Source organism: Poromitra crassiceps (genome assembly GCF_964638095.1).
Source record: "Poromitra crassiceps genome assembly, chromosome: 7".
NCBI classification, from domain to species: Eukaryota; Metazoa; Chordata; class Actinopteri; order Beryciformes; family Melamphaidae; genus Poromitra; species Poromitra crassiceps.
Window position 1 is genome coordinate 26253217 of NC_139628.1, and position 17645 is coordinate 26270861.

General features: G+C 44.4%; 1 long non-coding RNA gene across 1 annotated transcript; it reads right to left on the minus strand.

The window, feature by feature from the left end:
* Window positions 1-6628: 6628 nt before the first annotated feature.
* LOC310779123 lies at window positions 6629-16767 on the minus strand. Its single transcript, XR_014552808.1, has 3 exons — window positions 16386-16767; window positions 15339-15421; window positions 6629-8121 (listed from the first exon to the last, which is right to left on the minus strand). It is a non-coding gene; the product is annotated as an uncharacterized lncRNA (long non-coding RNA).
* Window positions 16768-17645: the final 878 nt, after the last annotated feature.

Below are 17645 nucleotides of genomic sequence, written 5' to 3' on the forward strand. Positions count from 1 at the left end.
TATAAACTACGCACCTTGTTGCCACGGATGTTGTCGAGCAGGCCGCGCTGAGGCCGCGCTTTGTTAACTCGTATTTTAAGAAAGTTTGGGTTATTTGTGTGTCCGGAAACATTATTTTCCCTTCTCCAACGACTCTTCTTCTTTTTTGCTGCTCACCGGTTCAACTGCTCAACTGCGCCACCGCATCATGGGGTATTACATCATGTGTCAAGTATGGGGTTTGCCCTGTGTCGTTCTGTCAGTCACAGGTTTCTGATGGGAGGGGCGCAGTTGAGCAGTTGAACCGGTGAGCAGCAAAAAAGAAGAAGAGTCGTTGGAGAAGGGAAAATAATGTTTCCGGACACACAAATAACCCAAACTTTCTTAAAATACGAGTTAACAAAGCGCGGCCTCAGCGCGGCCTGCTCGACAACATCCGTGGCAACAAGGTGCGTAGTTTATATTAGTGATTGGTGCATGTTTGAAGCTTGTAGATCGCTAAATGTGCAACTTTCCCTCGATAAAGGGGTCGGGCGAGCGCGACTATGATGGGAGAGGTACTCGAGTGAAATAGTCGCGTTTTGCGGCTAGCTAGATCACAGAGTAGATGTTCTCCCTCTGCCCGTGCCGTGGTTTTCCCAGGACCCAGCCGCCCGCAACTGAAGCGGCCCCAGAGGTGGCGAACGAGAGGCGGCGTCTGCTTGCTGCTTTTGCTACCGTCCTTGTTTACCGGACCCCATTCAGCGGGTTATCCATCCCAGTTGTTTTAAATAGTTAAAAGTACAGTAAAACTATCTGGTAAGTAAGTGCAGTAACTAACTCAAAACGTTTTTGCAGAGAAGTCAGTAACGTTTTTATGTACACCAAACTCCATTGAAAAAAATGGCAATTTTTAACATGATTGGCGATGGATCATTGTTATCTAGTCATTAGCCTACTGTTCCCTAAATTGACCTTCAGCCATCAAAACTTTGATAACCCCTGGTTTAAATTAACACAATAGGTCATATTTATCTCTAGATTACAATTTTAATCATTAAAATTGCCTTTTAGTATTAACATGATGATATGGTCATGTGGCCATTGCTTGAAACTGGTGAGCGACACCCTAAACTCAAGGAAAGTGTTTACTGAGGTAATAAATCACTACTGTAACGTTTTTGTTTTGTGGAAATAAATTATCCACCAGTTGGTGAGGTCAAAGAGAGAAGTTGTCCCTCTCTATGTTCCTGCCACTCTACACAATACACCAGTAGCCTATTTCCCATGAATTACCTAGGCTGTCTAATTTGTGGTAAAATGTGCCAGATATAGTAACCATTGTAAACTGCTTCTTTTTCAATTGTTTCAAAATCACAAAGTTCTTCATAGATCTAGCCTCTTACTTTTGCTCTCAAAGTGCACCAGATTTATGCATTTTACTGTAAAATGTACACAATTTTCTACAAGACGGGGGGGCACAGCCCCCCCTGGGCCCCCCTAGCGGACCAGAAAATGTCCCCGATTTTCATTTGAGAAATCTGGTCACCTTATTATCGGTGGAGATCACCCAGGAGATCACCGGGCTGAAGACCTTCTCCAGCGACAGACGGAACTAAGCTCCCGGCTATGGCACCTCGAACCAGCGCCTGGTCCAAGCCATGCCGATGACGGTCCTCCCTCCTGGGCAACGATCGTTAAGGGTCGCAAAAAGCATAAACAGCACACAAAGTTGCCCCCACTTCCATTCTACGACCCATCCAGTATCGCCGACGAATCAATCACACTCTCAAACTTCTTCGCTCCGTTGGCCTCTCCGTCTCCCCACACCGTGTCCTCACCGATCCCCCCTCCTGCCCGCGGATCGGTCACTGTCCGCCCGTCTGTCAATAGGAAGCGCGCTGCTGCTAGCCTCTCCTCTCCCACGGGCTCGCTCTCCCCTCCATCAGCCCCCACCGAGAGCAAACGAGCCCGTGTGTCCACTCAGCAGCCGGACGAGGTGTCTGACCGATCGCACCCCCCGAACTCTTCCTCTTCTCCATCTTCTCAGCCTGCTGCTGTTATTGTCCAGCCCCTGCCCACTCCCATACTGTCGTCAGTCCAGGAGAATAATCAGCCAGCTCACCTGGACTCAGCTAGCGCGTTAACAACTAGCGTGCTAGCAACTAGCCACACTGCTAGCCTCATTGCCAGAGACAAGCTTGCTGTTTACTACTGCTACCCCGAACCCGAGCGACCTGAACTCTTACTTATTGGAGATTCAATCATCAGATTTGTTAAACTTCCCGGTGCAATCACATACTGTCTCTCGGGGGGCAAAACAACAGACTTTATCGAACTCATCCCTGCCCTCCTCGACGTCCATCCATCTGTCCACACTGTGATCATACACATCGGAACCAATGACGTAATGTCCAGGCAATCAGCCAAACTACGAGCGGATCTGGACTCGTTAGCCACCACAGTCCAAAGTCTGGGGAGGAGGTGTATCTTGTCTGGCATCATCCCCCCAATGTCCAAGAGTTTAGAATATTTTAGTCGTGCTTTTAATCTGCATATATGGATGCAAAACTACAGTTCTGCTACTGGCGTTGATTTTATTAGTAATTTCGACACTTTCTGGAATAAGTGGGTCCTTTTTAAATATGATGGACTGCATCCTAATCAGAAAGGAACAAGAACGCTAGCCAGTAATTTTATCAATTGTATTGCTTTTAATCTACACTGACGGTTTCCCCAGCTAGACCCTGCCCAACATTCCAGCTCTGCTTTCCATAGCCCCCTCCCACTTAATGCGGTTCATGCCTGCCCACCCTGCACTTCCGGTCAACTTCCCCTCTACTCTCCTGTCCTCTCTCATCACTGCATTGGCTCCCCCTGCTGGCCAAATAGTCTCACTGCGCCTCCTTCTCCCTCCCTCCCTCTCATCACTATCACTTCTGTTAATTTCACTGGCACTACACACCACCTAAGCCCCGCCATTAATTCCACCCCCTGCATTCCCACCATTGGCAGCCCTGCGAACTTAGCACTTTCAATTCCAATTTTATCCTACCCTCGCCACCCTGTCATTACATATCACCATGCCAATACTTTTTCTTCCAACAAGGGTATTAATAAAAACAATCACATTCACATTAAACCGACTCCCACACCCCCTCAGTCCTGTAATGTTTTTCATTTTGCAGGAGGGCTCTGGAACTGCAGTCAGCGGTTAACAAAACGGAAATAATCTCAGCGCACGCCCTCTCCCAATCCCTTCACTTCCTTTCCCTCACTGAAACATGGATCATACCTGGCAACACCGTCACCCCCGCAGCTCTCTCCTCCGCCTTTTCTTTCTCCCACACCCCCCGAGCCGTAGGACGCGGAGGGGGGACGGGACTCCTCATCTGCTCTGACTGGACCTACACTGTTACACCTCCCCCTCATTTCTCCACTTCCAGTTTTGAATTCCATGCAGTCACTGTTTCCTTACCGGTCAAACTCTTCATTATCACCATCTACCGCCCCCCCGGACCCCTTGGCCTATTCCTCGAACAACTTGACCCCCTCCTCTCCTTCTTCCCGGAAAATAACACACCACTGATTCTCATGGGCGATTTCAATATACAGACATCCACTCTTCACTCCTCCCACTTCCTTAACTTCTTTTCCTCCTTTGACCTCGCCCTTGCAGTCTCCCCCCCCACTCACAAAGCTGGAAACCTACTTGACCTCATCTTCACCCGCTCCTGCTCCACCACTAACCTCACTGTCACCCCTCTCCCTATATCTGACCATTATTTCATCTCCTTCTCCCTTCCGATCTCCAGCCTCCCCACCCAGCCAACCCCCACCCATTCTATCACCACCCGTCGCAATCCCTTTCTCCGACAACCCTTTCCTCTGCTGCCCTCTCCCTCCTCCCCTCAGCCCAGCAATTTTCTCTTCTTTCATCTGACATAGCCTCCACTTTGCTCCTATCCTCTCTATCCACTGCCCTCGACTCCCTCTGCCCACTCATCACCAAACCCGCCCGATCCTCACCCCCCGCCCCCTGGCTAACTGAACCCCTCAGAATTCACCGCACCAAACTCCGAGCAGCTGAACGAACCTGGCTCAAATCTCACAACCCCACCGACCTCACAGCCTACCACCTCATCCTCTCCAATTTCACTGCTGCTGTCTCTCAGGCTAAAACCTCCTTCTTCACCTCTCTAATCCAGTCTTCTGCCTCCAACCCCAGCAAACTGTTCTCCATTTTCTCTTCCCTCCTCGACCCCCCCTCCCCCCCTCCCTCCTCCTCCCTCTCTGCCGACGACTTTTCAAACTTCTTCACCAAAAAGATTCAAGACATCAGTTCATCCTTCCCGCCCCCATTCTTTCCTATCATCAACCAAATCTCTCCACCCCCTACCTCCTGTCTCTCTTCCTTCTCTCCCCTCTCCTCCGAAGAAGTTCTGAAACTCATCTCATCAAACCGTGCCACCTCCTGCCCTCTTGACCCCATCCCTTCCTCCCTGCTTCAATCCATCTCCCCTGACATCTCCCCCTTTCTCACTTCCCTCATTCATTCCTCTCTATCCTCTGGTGTCTTTCCGACTGCACTTAAGACTGCACGGGTGAAACCCCTACTGAAAAAACCATCCCTCGACCCCACTGTCTATCATAACTACCGTCCCGTCTCTCTCTTGTCATTCATTTCCAAAACACTCGAACGCGCAGTATCAAATCAACTTTCCATTCATCTCTCCCATAACAACCTATCCGATCCTCTCCAATCTGGTTTCAAACCCGCCCACTCCACTGAAACTGCTCTCCTCTCCGTCACTCAGTCTCTTCTTTCCGCCAAAGCTGCCTCCCTCTCCTCAGTTCTCATTCTTCTCGACTTATCTTCTGCATTCGACACCGTCAACCATCAAATTCTCCTCGCCACTCTCTCCGACCTGGGTATCACTGGCTCTGCACTCTCTTGGTTCTCTTCCTATCTCTCCCACCGCTCCTATCAGGTCTCCTGGAGAGGATCCCTTTCGACCCCCTGCACTCTTTCCACGGGTGTCCCTCAGGGTTCTGTCCTTGGTCCTTTTCTCTTCCTTCTTTACATGACTTCACTCCGCCACGTAATCACATCCCATGGTTTTTCATATCACTCATATGCCGACGACACCCAGCTGTTCCTTTCCTTCCCCCCCTCTGACACTCAAATTCAATCACGGATCTCGGCTTGCCTCACAGACATTGACACTTGGATGTCCAACCACCACCTCAAACTCAACTTAACAAAAACCTAACTTCTCCTTTTCCCTGGCAAAGACTGTCCTGTAACTGACCTCTCCATCTCCTTCAACAACACTACTGTCTTTCCCTCACAAACAGCTAGAAACCTTGGAGTCACTCTTGACAACCAACTGTCCTTCACTACCCACATCGCAGCAATAGCCCGGTCCTGCAGATTCGCCCTTTACAACATTCGAAAAATTGGCCCGTTCCTCTCCAGACAAGCAGCTCAACTTCTCATTCAGTCACTCATTCTGTCGCGTCTGGACTACTGCAATGTCCTTCTGGCCGGTCTCCCTCTTTCTGTCACCCAACCACTCCAGCTTATTCAAAATGCTGCAGCCCGTCTAGTGTTCAACCTCCCAAAATTCTCCCACATCACCCCCCTTTTCCATGAACTTCACTGGCTTCCCATCGCTGCACGGATCAAATTCAAAACACTTGTTCTGGCCTACTCATCAGTTCACCTCTCAGCCCCTTCATACCTACAACCTATGGTCAAGTTCCAGAGCCCTCATCGCGCACTCCGACCCTCCACTAGCTCAGGGCGCCTTGCCCCCCCCCCCCCCCCCCCACGTGGTTTTAACAGCTCCCGATCACGACTTTTTCCCCATCTTGCACCTAAATGGTGGAACGAGCTCCCCTCTTCAATAAGAACGGCCGAATCACTACCCATTTTCAAAAAACAGTTAAAAACCCATCTTTTCAGTCTTCATGTTGCCCCCCTGTAAACCCTCTCTAGCTCCTATGCTCTATTGTCCTATGCTCTATTGTTTGTAAATTTGTTTTAATTTAAAGTGCTGTTATACATTTGTTCGCTAAAACTGTTATGTAATTTTCTTATTGATGTACTGTGTTATAATTCTGGTGTATGTCGCTTTGGATAAAGGCGTCTGCTAAATATCAATAAAGTAAAGTAAAAGTAAAGTAATATAGAGAATTGTGTGTAGTGTTGTGAAAAATGTGTGGTTTGGAATGGGTATCTGAGTCTAAAGCAGAAAATGTGCTTGGAGTTCAGCAGAATTGGTTTGGCAGTTGGTACATGAGTTTCAGGTTGTGCACATTGTGTCTGATGTTCCAATTAATGTGTTTAAAACAATTGTGAAAAACTGTAACTGTTCACAAAATGGAACTCGTGTTTTCATTTGGTACACACAGCCATATTTTCAAATGACACACACATACCATTCATTGAGTACACACAACTAAGCATTTACAGGACACTGAAGTGCAAAATTGAAAACACAATCATAGAAATGGAACACACCATATGACTCTGGACTGGAGAATGAGTCATTTCTCCTTTTGTAAAATGTCTCAGTGTAGGCCTACTTTTTTCATAGTCAAACATAAAACAGCACACAAATATGCAGCAAAAAAGTTTTATTTCGGTACACACAGGTTGTCTCAATCTCTCTCTTCAAAGTTCTCCATTGTTCACCAAACAAAACAGAGGCTCAATGCACTTTTATGCTGCAGTCCTGATTGCAAATTGCTCAACAGACCTGAATGTTTAGAGATTTGAATATTTGTGTGTTGTAGGTTGATGCTTTGAGATTTTACTTGAGAAGTGTGTGCAACAACTGAACATTGTGTGTAGTGTTTTGACAACAAGGTGATGTGTAATTGACATCAGAGTGTAAAGAAGGAAAGTAATGCAGATAAGGGAGTGTGAAGTAGTGCCAAATTGGGTCAAGCGATTGGTACATGAAGTGAAGGTTGTGCAAATTGTGCTGAATTTTCGCTTTTTGTGTGTTAACAATTGTGAAAAACTGTATTCCAAAACGAAAGAATTTGAGGACAGATATAACATCCCAGAAGTGTACTTGCCAGCTGAGGATGCATTGGATGGTGACTTTACCAAAAAGAACAAAGATTAATTGCAAGAACAACATGAAGCAGATGGAAAAGTAACAGCTGCGTGTCCTAATTATGTGCGATGTGTGCAATCTCAAACTCGAAGGAAGCTTCTTTGTTCACTTTAATGAGAAGACAACTTGGGAAGAACTTTCTCCACAAAGTCAAAAGATAGTATTGTAATGAGATGATTTTCGTCAGCATAATTGTGTTATGATAATTCCATATTGGCACAGGTCAGTGTTGTAATCTCATGGCTTTCACTTACTTGTGCATTACTTGACCAACAAAATCAACAAGTTATGAAGTAAAACATGGCATTGACATCAAAATATACATTCAAATTTCAATCCATTTAAAATCTGAATTGGTTTTGAAAAGTCCTATCCAGCAAAATGCTGAATGGTGCACATTTGCAAATGTGCCTTGTAAATATGCAAACTATAAATATCTACAGTATGAAGCTGTCAACAGATCAATAATTATTATTAATCAGGATTAACATGATGAAAACCAATGCCTATCTTTATATTTTATTTATTTATTATATTATCTGTCCTATCCTTTCCTGCTACAATGATGCCATGTCTCCTTAATGACGAATAAAGTTAATTTAAAGGTTTAATTGAACGAAATGTCAATCTACCTGTCCCTCCCAAGAGCAGCTTTATGTTTGTATCAGACACACACACACACACACACACACACACACACACACACACACACACACACACACACACACACACACACACACACACACACACACACACACACAAATGCTTCTTCCCTCTGTCCTTGTCTTCATTAAAGTAATCCAATGAAAGAAAAAAATCATCAAGATAAATACATAAAAACTATATTAAACAGGAATGTGAACGCAGGAAGTCAGGGAGGCAAATGAAAAGAAAATGTCCCTAAACAGATCAGCAAAGTGGGATGTGGCCAGCAGGTGGCGCTGTAGGCGTCGTTTTCCACTTCCTACTTAACGCTTACGAGCTCTAGAGTGATGTCTGCTGGCAGCCCTCGTCTGACCAGTTCCTCTTTAATCTGTAAAAGAAGAGAAGGTGTGGCATTGAGATACAGTATATATGACAGCTGTTATCTGATGGATCTGATCAGGCTGAAGTGAAACAGACGGGTGTTACAACCAGGCTCAAGGAAGTAACAATGAGGAAGCCATACGCTAAAGTAATCATTGGGGGGGGGGGATTTTGCAGGACTGTTTCTAGGTAGTGGCCAGGGGTGGCACAACCCCCCCCCCCCTCTAAAATCTGATTAGCCACTCCAGGTGCCACCCTCAAAACTCAAAATCCTGAGGGTGCTGGTGTCTGTGGCCGAGGCTGTAGCACCCTCAGAGCGAAGATACTGGCAATGGCATTATATTAACAACTTCTGTGTTTTTTTTCTTTTTTCTTTATCTAACCTTTGTTTAACCAGGAAGCAGTGGAAGTCCTAATTAAGTTGATGATGAAGTTAATGATTATGTGACACCCAAACAGCATATTATTACTTCATGTTACTAAATGTGTTATTCATCAGCTGATTCAGCTGTTCAGTTGCTACTGTAGGGTTAGTAGCTCAGTTTCTGTATCTGACCAAACAACCGGTGGGTAGGTGACAGTGTTGGGGGGTAACGCATTACAAAGTAAGGCATTAGTGTAATCACATTACATTTGGCTGTAACGGGTAGTGTAAGGCATTACAGTCCCTAAATCCAGTAATCACATTACAGTTACTATTCAAACACTTATGGCATTACTTGCATTACATACGTCCTTCAATTAGCTCCAGGATCAGGATGAATCTACAGGATTCTGAAAAAAAACACCAAACATGTGGTGCTTTTTTATGCACTCAATTAAACAACACAACAACTAGATTGGATGGGCTGGAGGGACGGGGAGTGAAATCTTGTATATGTCCTCCTTTTTGGGATAGGATGTGTGCTGATACAGTATGTAAGGTTTCGTGTTATATTGTTAACTGGCAATTTGGTGACAATGCATCTCAGGCGATGTTGCGGAGTAACGCAAAAGTAATGTAACAAGTCGCGTAATTAATTACTTTCTCCAGGGAGTAATTAAGTAAAGTAAGCCATTAGCCTACTTTTTTTTTCCAAAGTAATGTGTAATTTGTAATATGTTACTTTTTTGAGTAACGACCCCCAACACTGGTATGTGATTCCTCATTCATTCATTCATTCATTCAGTTTGTTTGGCGTTTCGAAGTGCTTTTACCTTACGAAACTGTAATTTGAACAAAGGTGAATCATGAGGACTGCTCCATAATCGATTCACTCCCATCAGATAATCCAAACGAATCAAGAGAGTTAAAATAATCATTCTCCCCAGCAGCCCTGGTTTAAAGGTCCCATTCCGTGCAAAAGCTGTTTTTACTTGTAAATGCATATATACTGCTGTCAGCCCTCCCTGTAATGAGTGGTCACAAGCTCAGAACTGCCATAGTTGGATTTGTCCCTATCCAGCTTCCCCCTGCAGTCTCCTCCAAGCCACACCCCCAAACGCTTCGTTTGCCCAGAGGGGAATTGGGACGTCACGAGCTTCCTCACGCATACTGCGTGGGTCTCTCTCACACAAGCTACCTGCACCATTTTGTCTATAGCCACAGAATTAACACTTCTAGCTGGAGCGACGCCAACTGTACGTGATCCAGCAACTGCAGAGGTGCATTCGGTAAGTCTAGGCATTTTGAGATGTCCTCTTTAGCGTAGTAACCGTTAAGTTAACGATAACTCGCAACCTAGCGTGCTGGTCCACAGACGCTAATCTGATTGGCCGCTGGGAGCCGGGGGCGGGCTCTCCCTCAGCGGCCAATGGGAACTGTTAGTTCTGAATATATTATAGAAACAAACCATTCTTGGGAAGCGACGAGATGAGGAAGTGAGAACTCCGTCACAACAAACGGGGTTGCTATATTTTCGACAAATTAATCCAGAATCATGTTTTATGGACCAGAGACACGTTTTTAAGAGGTTACAGCTGCACGAATTGGGACCTTTAATGCATGGGCTTACAGGGGCTATGCCCCGGGGGCCCACGACGTGAAGGGGCCCAAGGCTCAGAGAGGAAAAAAGAACAAAGAACATCAGAGGGAAAGATATGCCTCATTGCGTGTGCGCGCATACGTACGCTCACACTCACATTATGCATTATGTGTGAGAGAGATGGATATTGGCCTACAGTAGTGAGCCTGTACTGAATGCCCAATCAATGTGGAGAGCATCAAAACAAACTAATGTATTTTCCCAGATCTGATGGTTGTAGTTGGTTGCCATTCCAAGTGGTCTTCTTTAGCGAGATTTGGCTTTACGCTGTTTTGGGTGTTTATTTATCTGCTTTAGCTTTTCCAACTTTTTCAACACAGATATGGTAAAAATAATGGTCTAAAATTATATGAAATTGCATGTTGTCATGTCATGGGGAAGGACCCAAATACGTGCACCTGTCTTCCACAAACCTAGGGAAAATGCACTATGGCATTATTGTATTTAAATTAAGCGTGGCAGATTTTTGGCAGGGCAATAGAGTTGTGATGGTGCCCAGAATTAAACTTGCCTTAGGCGCAAAAACTGGCCCTAAACGCAAAAAAACGTGCCTTGCGCCTAGGGATGGGAATTGATAAGATTTTAGCGATTCCGATTCCATTTTCGATTCTGCTTATCGATCCGATTCCTTATCGATTCTCTTATCGATTCTCATTGGGCAAGGGGAAGAAAAAAAAAGAGTACAAACGGGTTTATTAACATTAATTTTCTTTTAGATTATTATTATTATAATTATGTATTATTATTCAGCTCTGAGATCAGATTGCTCTTTTCAATCCCATACCAAGCAGGGATCAGTGTGTCTGTTAAACTGGCTCTGTTTGGGGGTTTGTATTTTGGGTTGAGCATCTTTGTCATCTCCCCATAGAAAATATATAGTGGGAATGAATGAAACAGAACTAGTGGTTAGAATGACAACATGCAACTTTGGACATTTTACTTTAGCTGGCATGTCAGACAAACTTAGTCACTGCTCGGGGACATTCGTTTACCCTCGCCTCGGTCATTTTACTCTTCCCAGCTGCCTGGGTGAATGGAGGGGCTAGAGGCTCTAGCCTAGAGCTGCACAAGAAGTACTCGCTGCAGCCTCTGACCCAAAGCGACTACCAGCCCCTGAACCAGTCTGACTCTGAACGTCATCATCCTCTCAATTAAATGGATGGAAATGGAGTATTGGTGAAATCTGGTTTACACAATAGACAGGGTCTGGAGGAGTTTACTCTCCATATTAACAGATGACGCGCTAACGTTAGCCGCGCTGCTGTTAGCCGCGCTGCTGTTAGCTATGTTATCATCACTCCGTAGCACATCAAAAACGTGACATTCCTCCAAAATTATTGCATGCTGTGTGGACAAATGTTTCTGCATATTGCTAGTATTTCCCCCCTTTGACGAAATAGAGGTTTTGCAAGCATTGCAAGTGGCACTGTGGTCATCGTTTTGCTTCTGCCTAGAGCCATGGTGGCTGGAAACAAAACAAGGCTGCGTTGCGTGCGTGTCGCAGCGTGTGACGTCATCGCGCATGGAATCGATAGTGGAATCGTTCAGGACGTTGGCTAACGATTCCAAGGAATCGATCCACTGGGACCCGGTTCTCAACAAGAACCGGTTCTCGATTCCCATCCCTACTTGCGCCTGCCTCGGGAAGATAGCAACATGGCTTTAGGCTCCGAAATGCGCTTTACGCCAAATAGGCGTGGCGCAGTGCCAGAATAGGCCAGAATGGGCGTTTCGGCCTTAAATACCGGCCTAATGATATCTTCCCTCCTGGCGTTAATTTAGCACTTAGCGCTTTTCAAAACCAGGCCTATTCAGTGCGCCGGTTGCGCGGAGATGTCCTCTGCCATCTCACTATCTGTCCCCCCTCTCTCTGTGTCACTCCCTCTCTCTTGCTCATCAGACAGGCACAAAGGCACAAAAAAAGTTGTTATACCGTACATAGTATAACAACATGACAGTTTTTTATAACATGACAGTTTTGAGCCCGTGACATTCAGAGGCTGTTGCATCATCCTACCTGTGCAGTGGGGGAGAAGAAAAGAGAGGGGAAAGAGAGAAAACGAGATCATTCTGGCCAAACAAATGTTCACTGCTTGGCTTCCCTACCAAAGCCACAGCCACACATGTGAAATCTCCCAGTATGCATTGGGCTAATAAATTTCGATAATGAATAGCATCCAAATTAGCCTAAATAGATAGAAAGGTAGATAGAAATAATGTGTTACCACAACATGCAATTGTAGAACATTTCAATATTGGACAAAATAAAATCGTGAAATCAAAACACAACCCTATGTGAAACATATATGTCATCTTGGGGCTATATACTTGGGGCTATATATATCGCTCATAGATTTACCGTGATTTAGATAAGTGACAGCGTAACGTGGTTCTACTGTCATGTCCTATACTGTGATGTCTGCTCCAATAAATTGGCCCTACTTCACATTTAGTTTTACAATAAAAACACATTTCTGCAATGACTTTACATGACATAGGGATACGCAATTTTTTTCTAGAACATTCTTTTCACTTTGATCTTGCTATAGTGTAGTGTATTTACATGCTTGCAGTATTTAAACTGCAGTTAGATTGGTTTGAGAAGCATAATAATATGGAATAATAGCCTATATATGGAGACAGACAGACGGGATTAAGGGAGGGGGGGGGGAGCAGAGTGCTTGGCTTGTCTGGCTTTACTGGATCGCTCCGTGGAATTGAATCTTAAAAGGCAAGCTTGTGACTCGTTTACTGCACTTCCCCAATGAGCAGACTGTGCATAATTTTACACTTAAAAGGCGTGGTAGCGCCGACACCAAGATATCGAGTGGGCTGGTCCACGCCCACTGATCTGCGTTGCGCTGGGCGCAGTTTATAGGCTGATGCAACGATAGGGGCCTACGTGTTCACAAGCTGTCACTAACAGAATGTCCCTAACAAAATATACAGATGTTTGGATTGCCATTGAACCTGTGTAATTTTGAATGTGGTTCACAGTAGTGTACCAGTAGGTTGACACACCATACTGTACACCAGGGCTATTCAACTGGGGCCCACTGGCCGAATCCGGCCCGCCAATCATGTCAGACCGGCCCACGTATGAGTTCCAAAAACAGAAAGATTATTATTTGTATTATTATTATTTTTTTTTTTAACAATTAAACCTCATTTACTTATTACACCCGACTGGTTGTTTTTCAGATGTGATCTAGCTAAAGTGAGCTAAACAAGTCAGATCCACTATGAATGTTTTTCAGGAGATGCTGTGATTTAGCCACAAGAAAGGTGCAATATGCACAAGAAATATGGTTAAAAGTACACAGGCTCTATCTTCCCAAAATCGCTAATTTAGTGTTTGCGCTCGTTTAACACCATGCGCAATGCAAATTGGGGGCGGACACAAGGGCATGCCTGTGATAATTGTACTGGGCATTGGCTGCCACAAGTCAAAGCAGGCGTTTCAGTGCTAAAATGTGGTTATAGATGGCATTAAGCTATCGTCAGCAGTGCGCAATTACTTACGCGCAAATACCTCTCTGCGCAGTGTGCGCTGCACGGAGATTACGGCTGCGCTCCCAGCACAGAGAGGTATTTGCACAGTGGAAAGTGGAATTCCTTTTGGATATGTCATTACGCACAGCCTTGCCACGCCAATACATCAAATTATGCTGCTAAAATTGGGTATTAGCAGATAATTCAGTGAGGCAATCAACTATAACTCACTTAGAAACTTTTATCACATTGCAAAGAGGGAAATGAATTGAGAAAACTTGTTGGACAATGGACATAGGCTATTTACCTTCATAAAGCCGGAGGGTCATTGGCACCACAGACGATCTGTCAATAAGCTCTCTCTGTCCTCGCACGAGTGAGTACACTCTATTACGCATGGAGAGAATTACAGCATATTGCATGCCTTGCGCAAACAACCATTGCGAGACGGGAATCTGATTGGTTTTGATTGACGTAATGCCCAGCCTTGCCTGGCCACGTCTGTGAATAATTCTGGTACAGTAGTTAAGACCGCCAAATCCTGTTTGCGCAGGCATTTTGGGGCGCAGATGATTTTGGCACGGCTCTAATTTGCACTGGCGACACCTGCCGTGAACGTTTCCGCATCCCGGCTGAGAATTGCATTCCCAACATATTTCGGGGCTGTTTTAACTTAGAAATCAGGGAGGTCACGTCTACCAGACAATTATATCACTTTTAAACAGTTAGATTTCTGTATAAATGATTACAAGTATGCTCCCGTGAGGTGGGGATGCTTTTTTTGCTTATTGGCGGGGGAGCAAAACTCGGCAGAACACCTGGCGGACGGCGCAAGGCAGAATGCTATCTTCCCTGCCTTAAGGCACGCGCAAACAGGTGCGCAAATCGCTATTAGGGGAATAGCACCTGTCAGAAGATGGGCTCTATCTTCTGAAAACAACTGCATTTTTCTTCTGAAAACAACTGCAGTTGTTTTCCTTTCTTGCTGCAGTACAATGTTACAATGCTGTGAGACGTTGCTAAACACAAAAGATGCAATATTGATAGTTTTTCATGAGATACTCAGTATTTAATACTGTGCTAGGTTCTAAACAAGAAAGAATGTTTACAGTTGTTTGCCTTTCCTGATGCACTATAAATGTTTACAATGCTGTGGTGTAGCTAAGAGAGGTCAGAATTGACCAAGTTATATTTCAAATGGTTGGCATGTGTTTACTTTTGGGACTTTAACACAGCTTTTGTTGCACAGAAATTAAGCACTTTTAAATGAAAATTATAGTATAGTATTTCTGTATAGATTTATTGAATGATTGATTGTATTTCAGTCACATGTGTGTTTAAATGTGACTTCCACATTATGCAACACAATGCTGAAGAAGGCTTTTCACTGAAATGTGTCCGTTGTTGTTGGTCTGAGCCAGATGCATCATTAAACAAAGACATTGAGAGTCCTGGCTTTTCCCCCCCAACAGTTTCCTTTCCCTGACCTGAGGTTATTTTGGACAGAGTTGTGCTCGCATTGTTTGGATTGCCATAGAACCCAATTCCGCATTCCAGTTACACATGGAAACCACACATCAGGAAGTATCCTTAACTTAAACTGTGCTTATTCAAAGTGTATCCAAGAAGGGTGCAGTTATCTGACTCAGCATGATCTTGCATGGGTCATTACTCAATTATTTTTTTGGATTTGTTGAGAGGACAGAACCTGTTGTAGGACTGCATTCCTGATGGTGTCTTCAGACAGTGGAGTCTCAGAGGAAAGTCTCATATTCACACCTACAACATAACCTGGAGAAACAGATCAACTCATGATTACAATGAAGAAAGAAAGATTATAGTAGATTTTGTTGTTATTATTGTTGCTGTTATTATTATTATTATTATTATTACACAATAGAAAGTGCTGAAATTGAGTAACAGAATACAGACAGAGTTCAGGGTGGGAAATTATCACCAGAAACCAGCCAAAAGCTGGCACATGTTTTCTTTGCTCCGAACCAGAGGGAAAATAAACGTTTCCTTTGATGCATTTCTGTGTTTGTGTGTTTGTGTGTTTGTAATATTTATAAAAAAGAAATATATATATATATATATATACGGTATATATATGTATATATATAAATATCACAAATATCTCAGTTTGTAGTGAAGCTCTGCATATTTTAGTCAAACAATCTTGCTGCCCAAATGCCCTAGCCTCGACGCGAGACGCATCAGTCATTCTTCCTTCTTCGTCTCGGATGCGCGGCCCCTATATCCACTGGGAGGTCAGCTCAAATGGCTTCACAATAATCACAATAAAACTGTACCTACCTCCGACACAATGTTGTTATCCAACCCAACGGGGCCAAGGTACTCCAAAATGTTCTGAAGTTTCCAATACCGAGACATTATTCACATGTCGGAGCCGATGCTCAAAATTGTAAACTGCAGTACACCCTCACAACCACTGAGCACTCAACCGATACATCCGGCGCTGTGGAGCAGTTGAAACCCAAAATGACACAGCTGAAGAAGGCTGTGTCTGAGCTAAAAACTTGCATGCCCGTGCATCTGAGACGAAGAAGGAAGACTGACTGATGAGTCTCACGTTGAGGCTACAAATGCCCCAGAAGTGCTAGATGACAGGCATCATATTTGATGCTTCTGTGGAGGCATTTCAGACAAGAGATTTATTGAAATCTGTTCACATATTTGGAAAAAGCACGTGTGATGCATTTCTGCCTGATATTAGTTATTGTGTTATACTCACTCGGCTCAGGACTTTCAGTACTTGGTATGTTTGGGATTTCGGTTACAGGTGGTGTGGAAGCTGTAGTTGGTGAAGGTGGGGCTGCAGGTGTTGAGGTTGTGATTGGTGGTGTAGTAGGTGAAGGGAGAATGGTAGATGTACTGTGTGTGGTAGATGCTGTTGTTGGTGTGGTGGCTGCAGTTGGTGTAGTCATGGTTGCAGTTAGTGGTGTACTTGTAAACAGAGTGGCGGTTGGATCTTGTACAGTAGTTGCTGCAGTTGATGTAGTCATGGTTGTAATTTGTGGTGTTGTAAAGAGAGTGGAGGTTGAATCTTGTAAAGTATTTGCAGTTGGTGTAGTCATGGTCGTAATTAGTGGTGTAGTTGTAAATTGAGTGGAGGTTGAATCTTGTATGGTAGTTGCTGCAGTTGGTGTAGTCATGGTTGTACTTAGTCGTGTAGTTGTAAAGAGAGTGGAAGTTGAATCTTGTATGGTAGTTGCTGCAGTTGGTGTAGTCATGGTTGTAGTTAGTGGTGTAGTTGTAAATTGAGTAGAGGTTGAATTTTGTACAGTAGTTGCTGCAGTTGATGTAGTCAATGTTGTAGTTAGTGGTGTAGTTGTAAAGAGAGTGGAGGTTGAATCTTGTATAGTAGTTGCAGTTGGTGTAGTCATGGTTGCAGTTGGTGGTGTAGTTGTAAAGAGAGTGGGGGTTGAATCTTTTACGGTAGTTGCAGTTGGTGTAGTCATGGTTGTAGTTAGTGGTGTAGTTGTAAAGAGAGTGGAGGTTGAATCTTGTACGGTAGTTGCAGTTGGTGTAGTCATGGTTGTAGTTAGTGGTGTAGTTGTAAAGAGAGTGGAGGTTGAATCTTGTACGGTAGTTGCAGTTGGTGTAGTCATGGTTGCAGTTAGTGGTGTAGTTGTAAATTGAGTAGAGGTTGAATCTTGTACAGTAGTTGCTGCAGTTGATGTAGTCAATGTTGTAGTTAGTGGTGTAGTTGTAAAGAGAGTGGAGGTTGAATCTTGTACAGTAGTTGCAGTTGGTGTAGTCGTGGTTGTAGTTAGTGGTGTAGTTGTAAAGAGAGTTGAAGTTGAATCTTGTATGGTAGTTGCTGCAGTTCGTGTAGTCATGGTTGTAGTTAGTGGTGTAGTTGTGAAGAGAGTGGAGGTTGAATCCTGTACGGTAGTTGCTGCAGTTGGTGTAGTCATGGTTGTAGTTAGTGTTGTAAAGAGAGTGGGGGTTGAATCTTGTACGGTAGTTGCAGTTGGTGTAGTCATGGTTG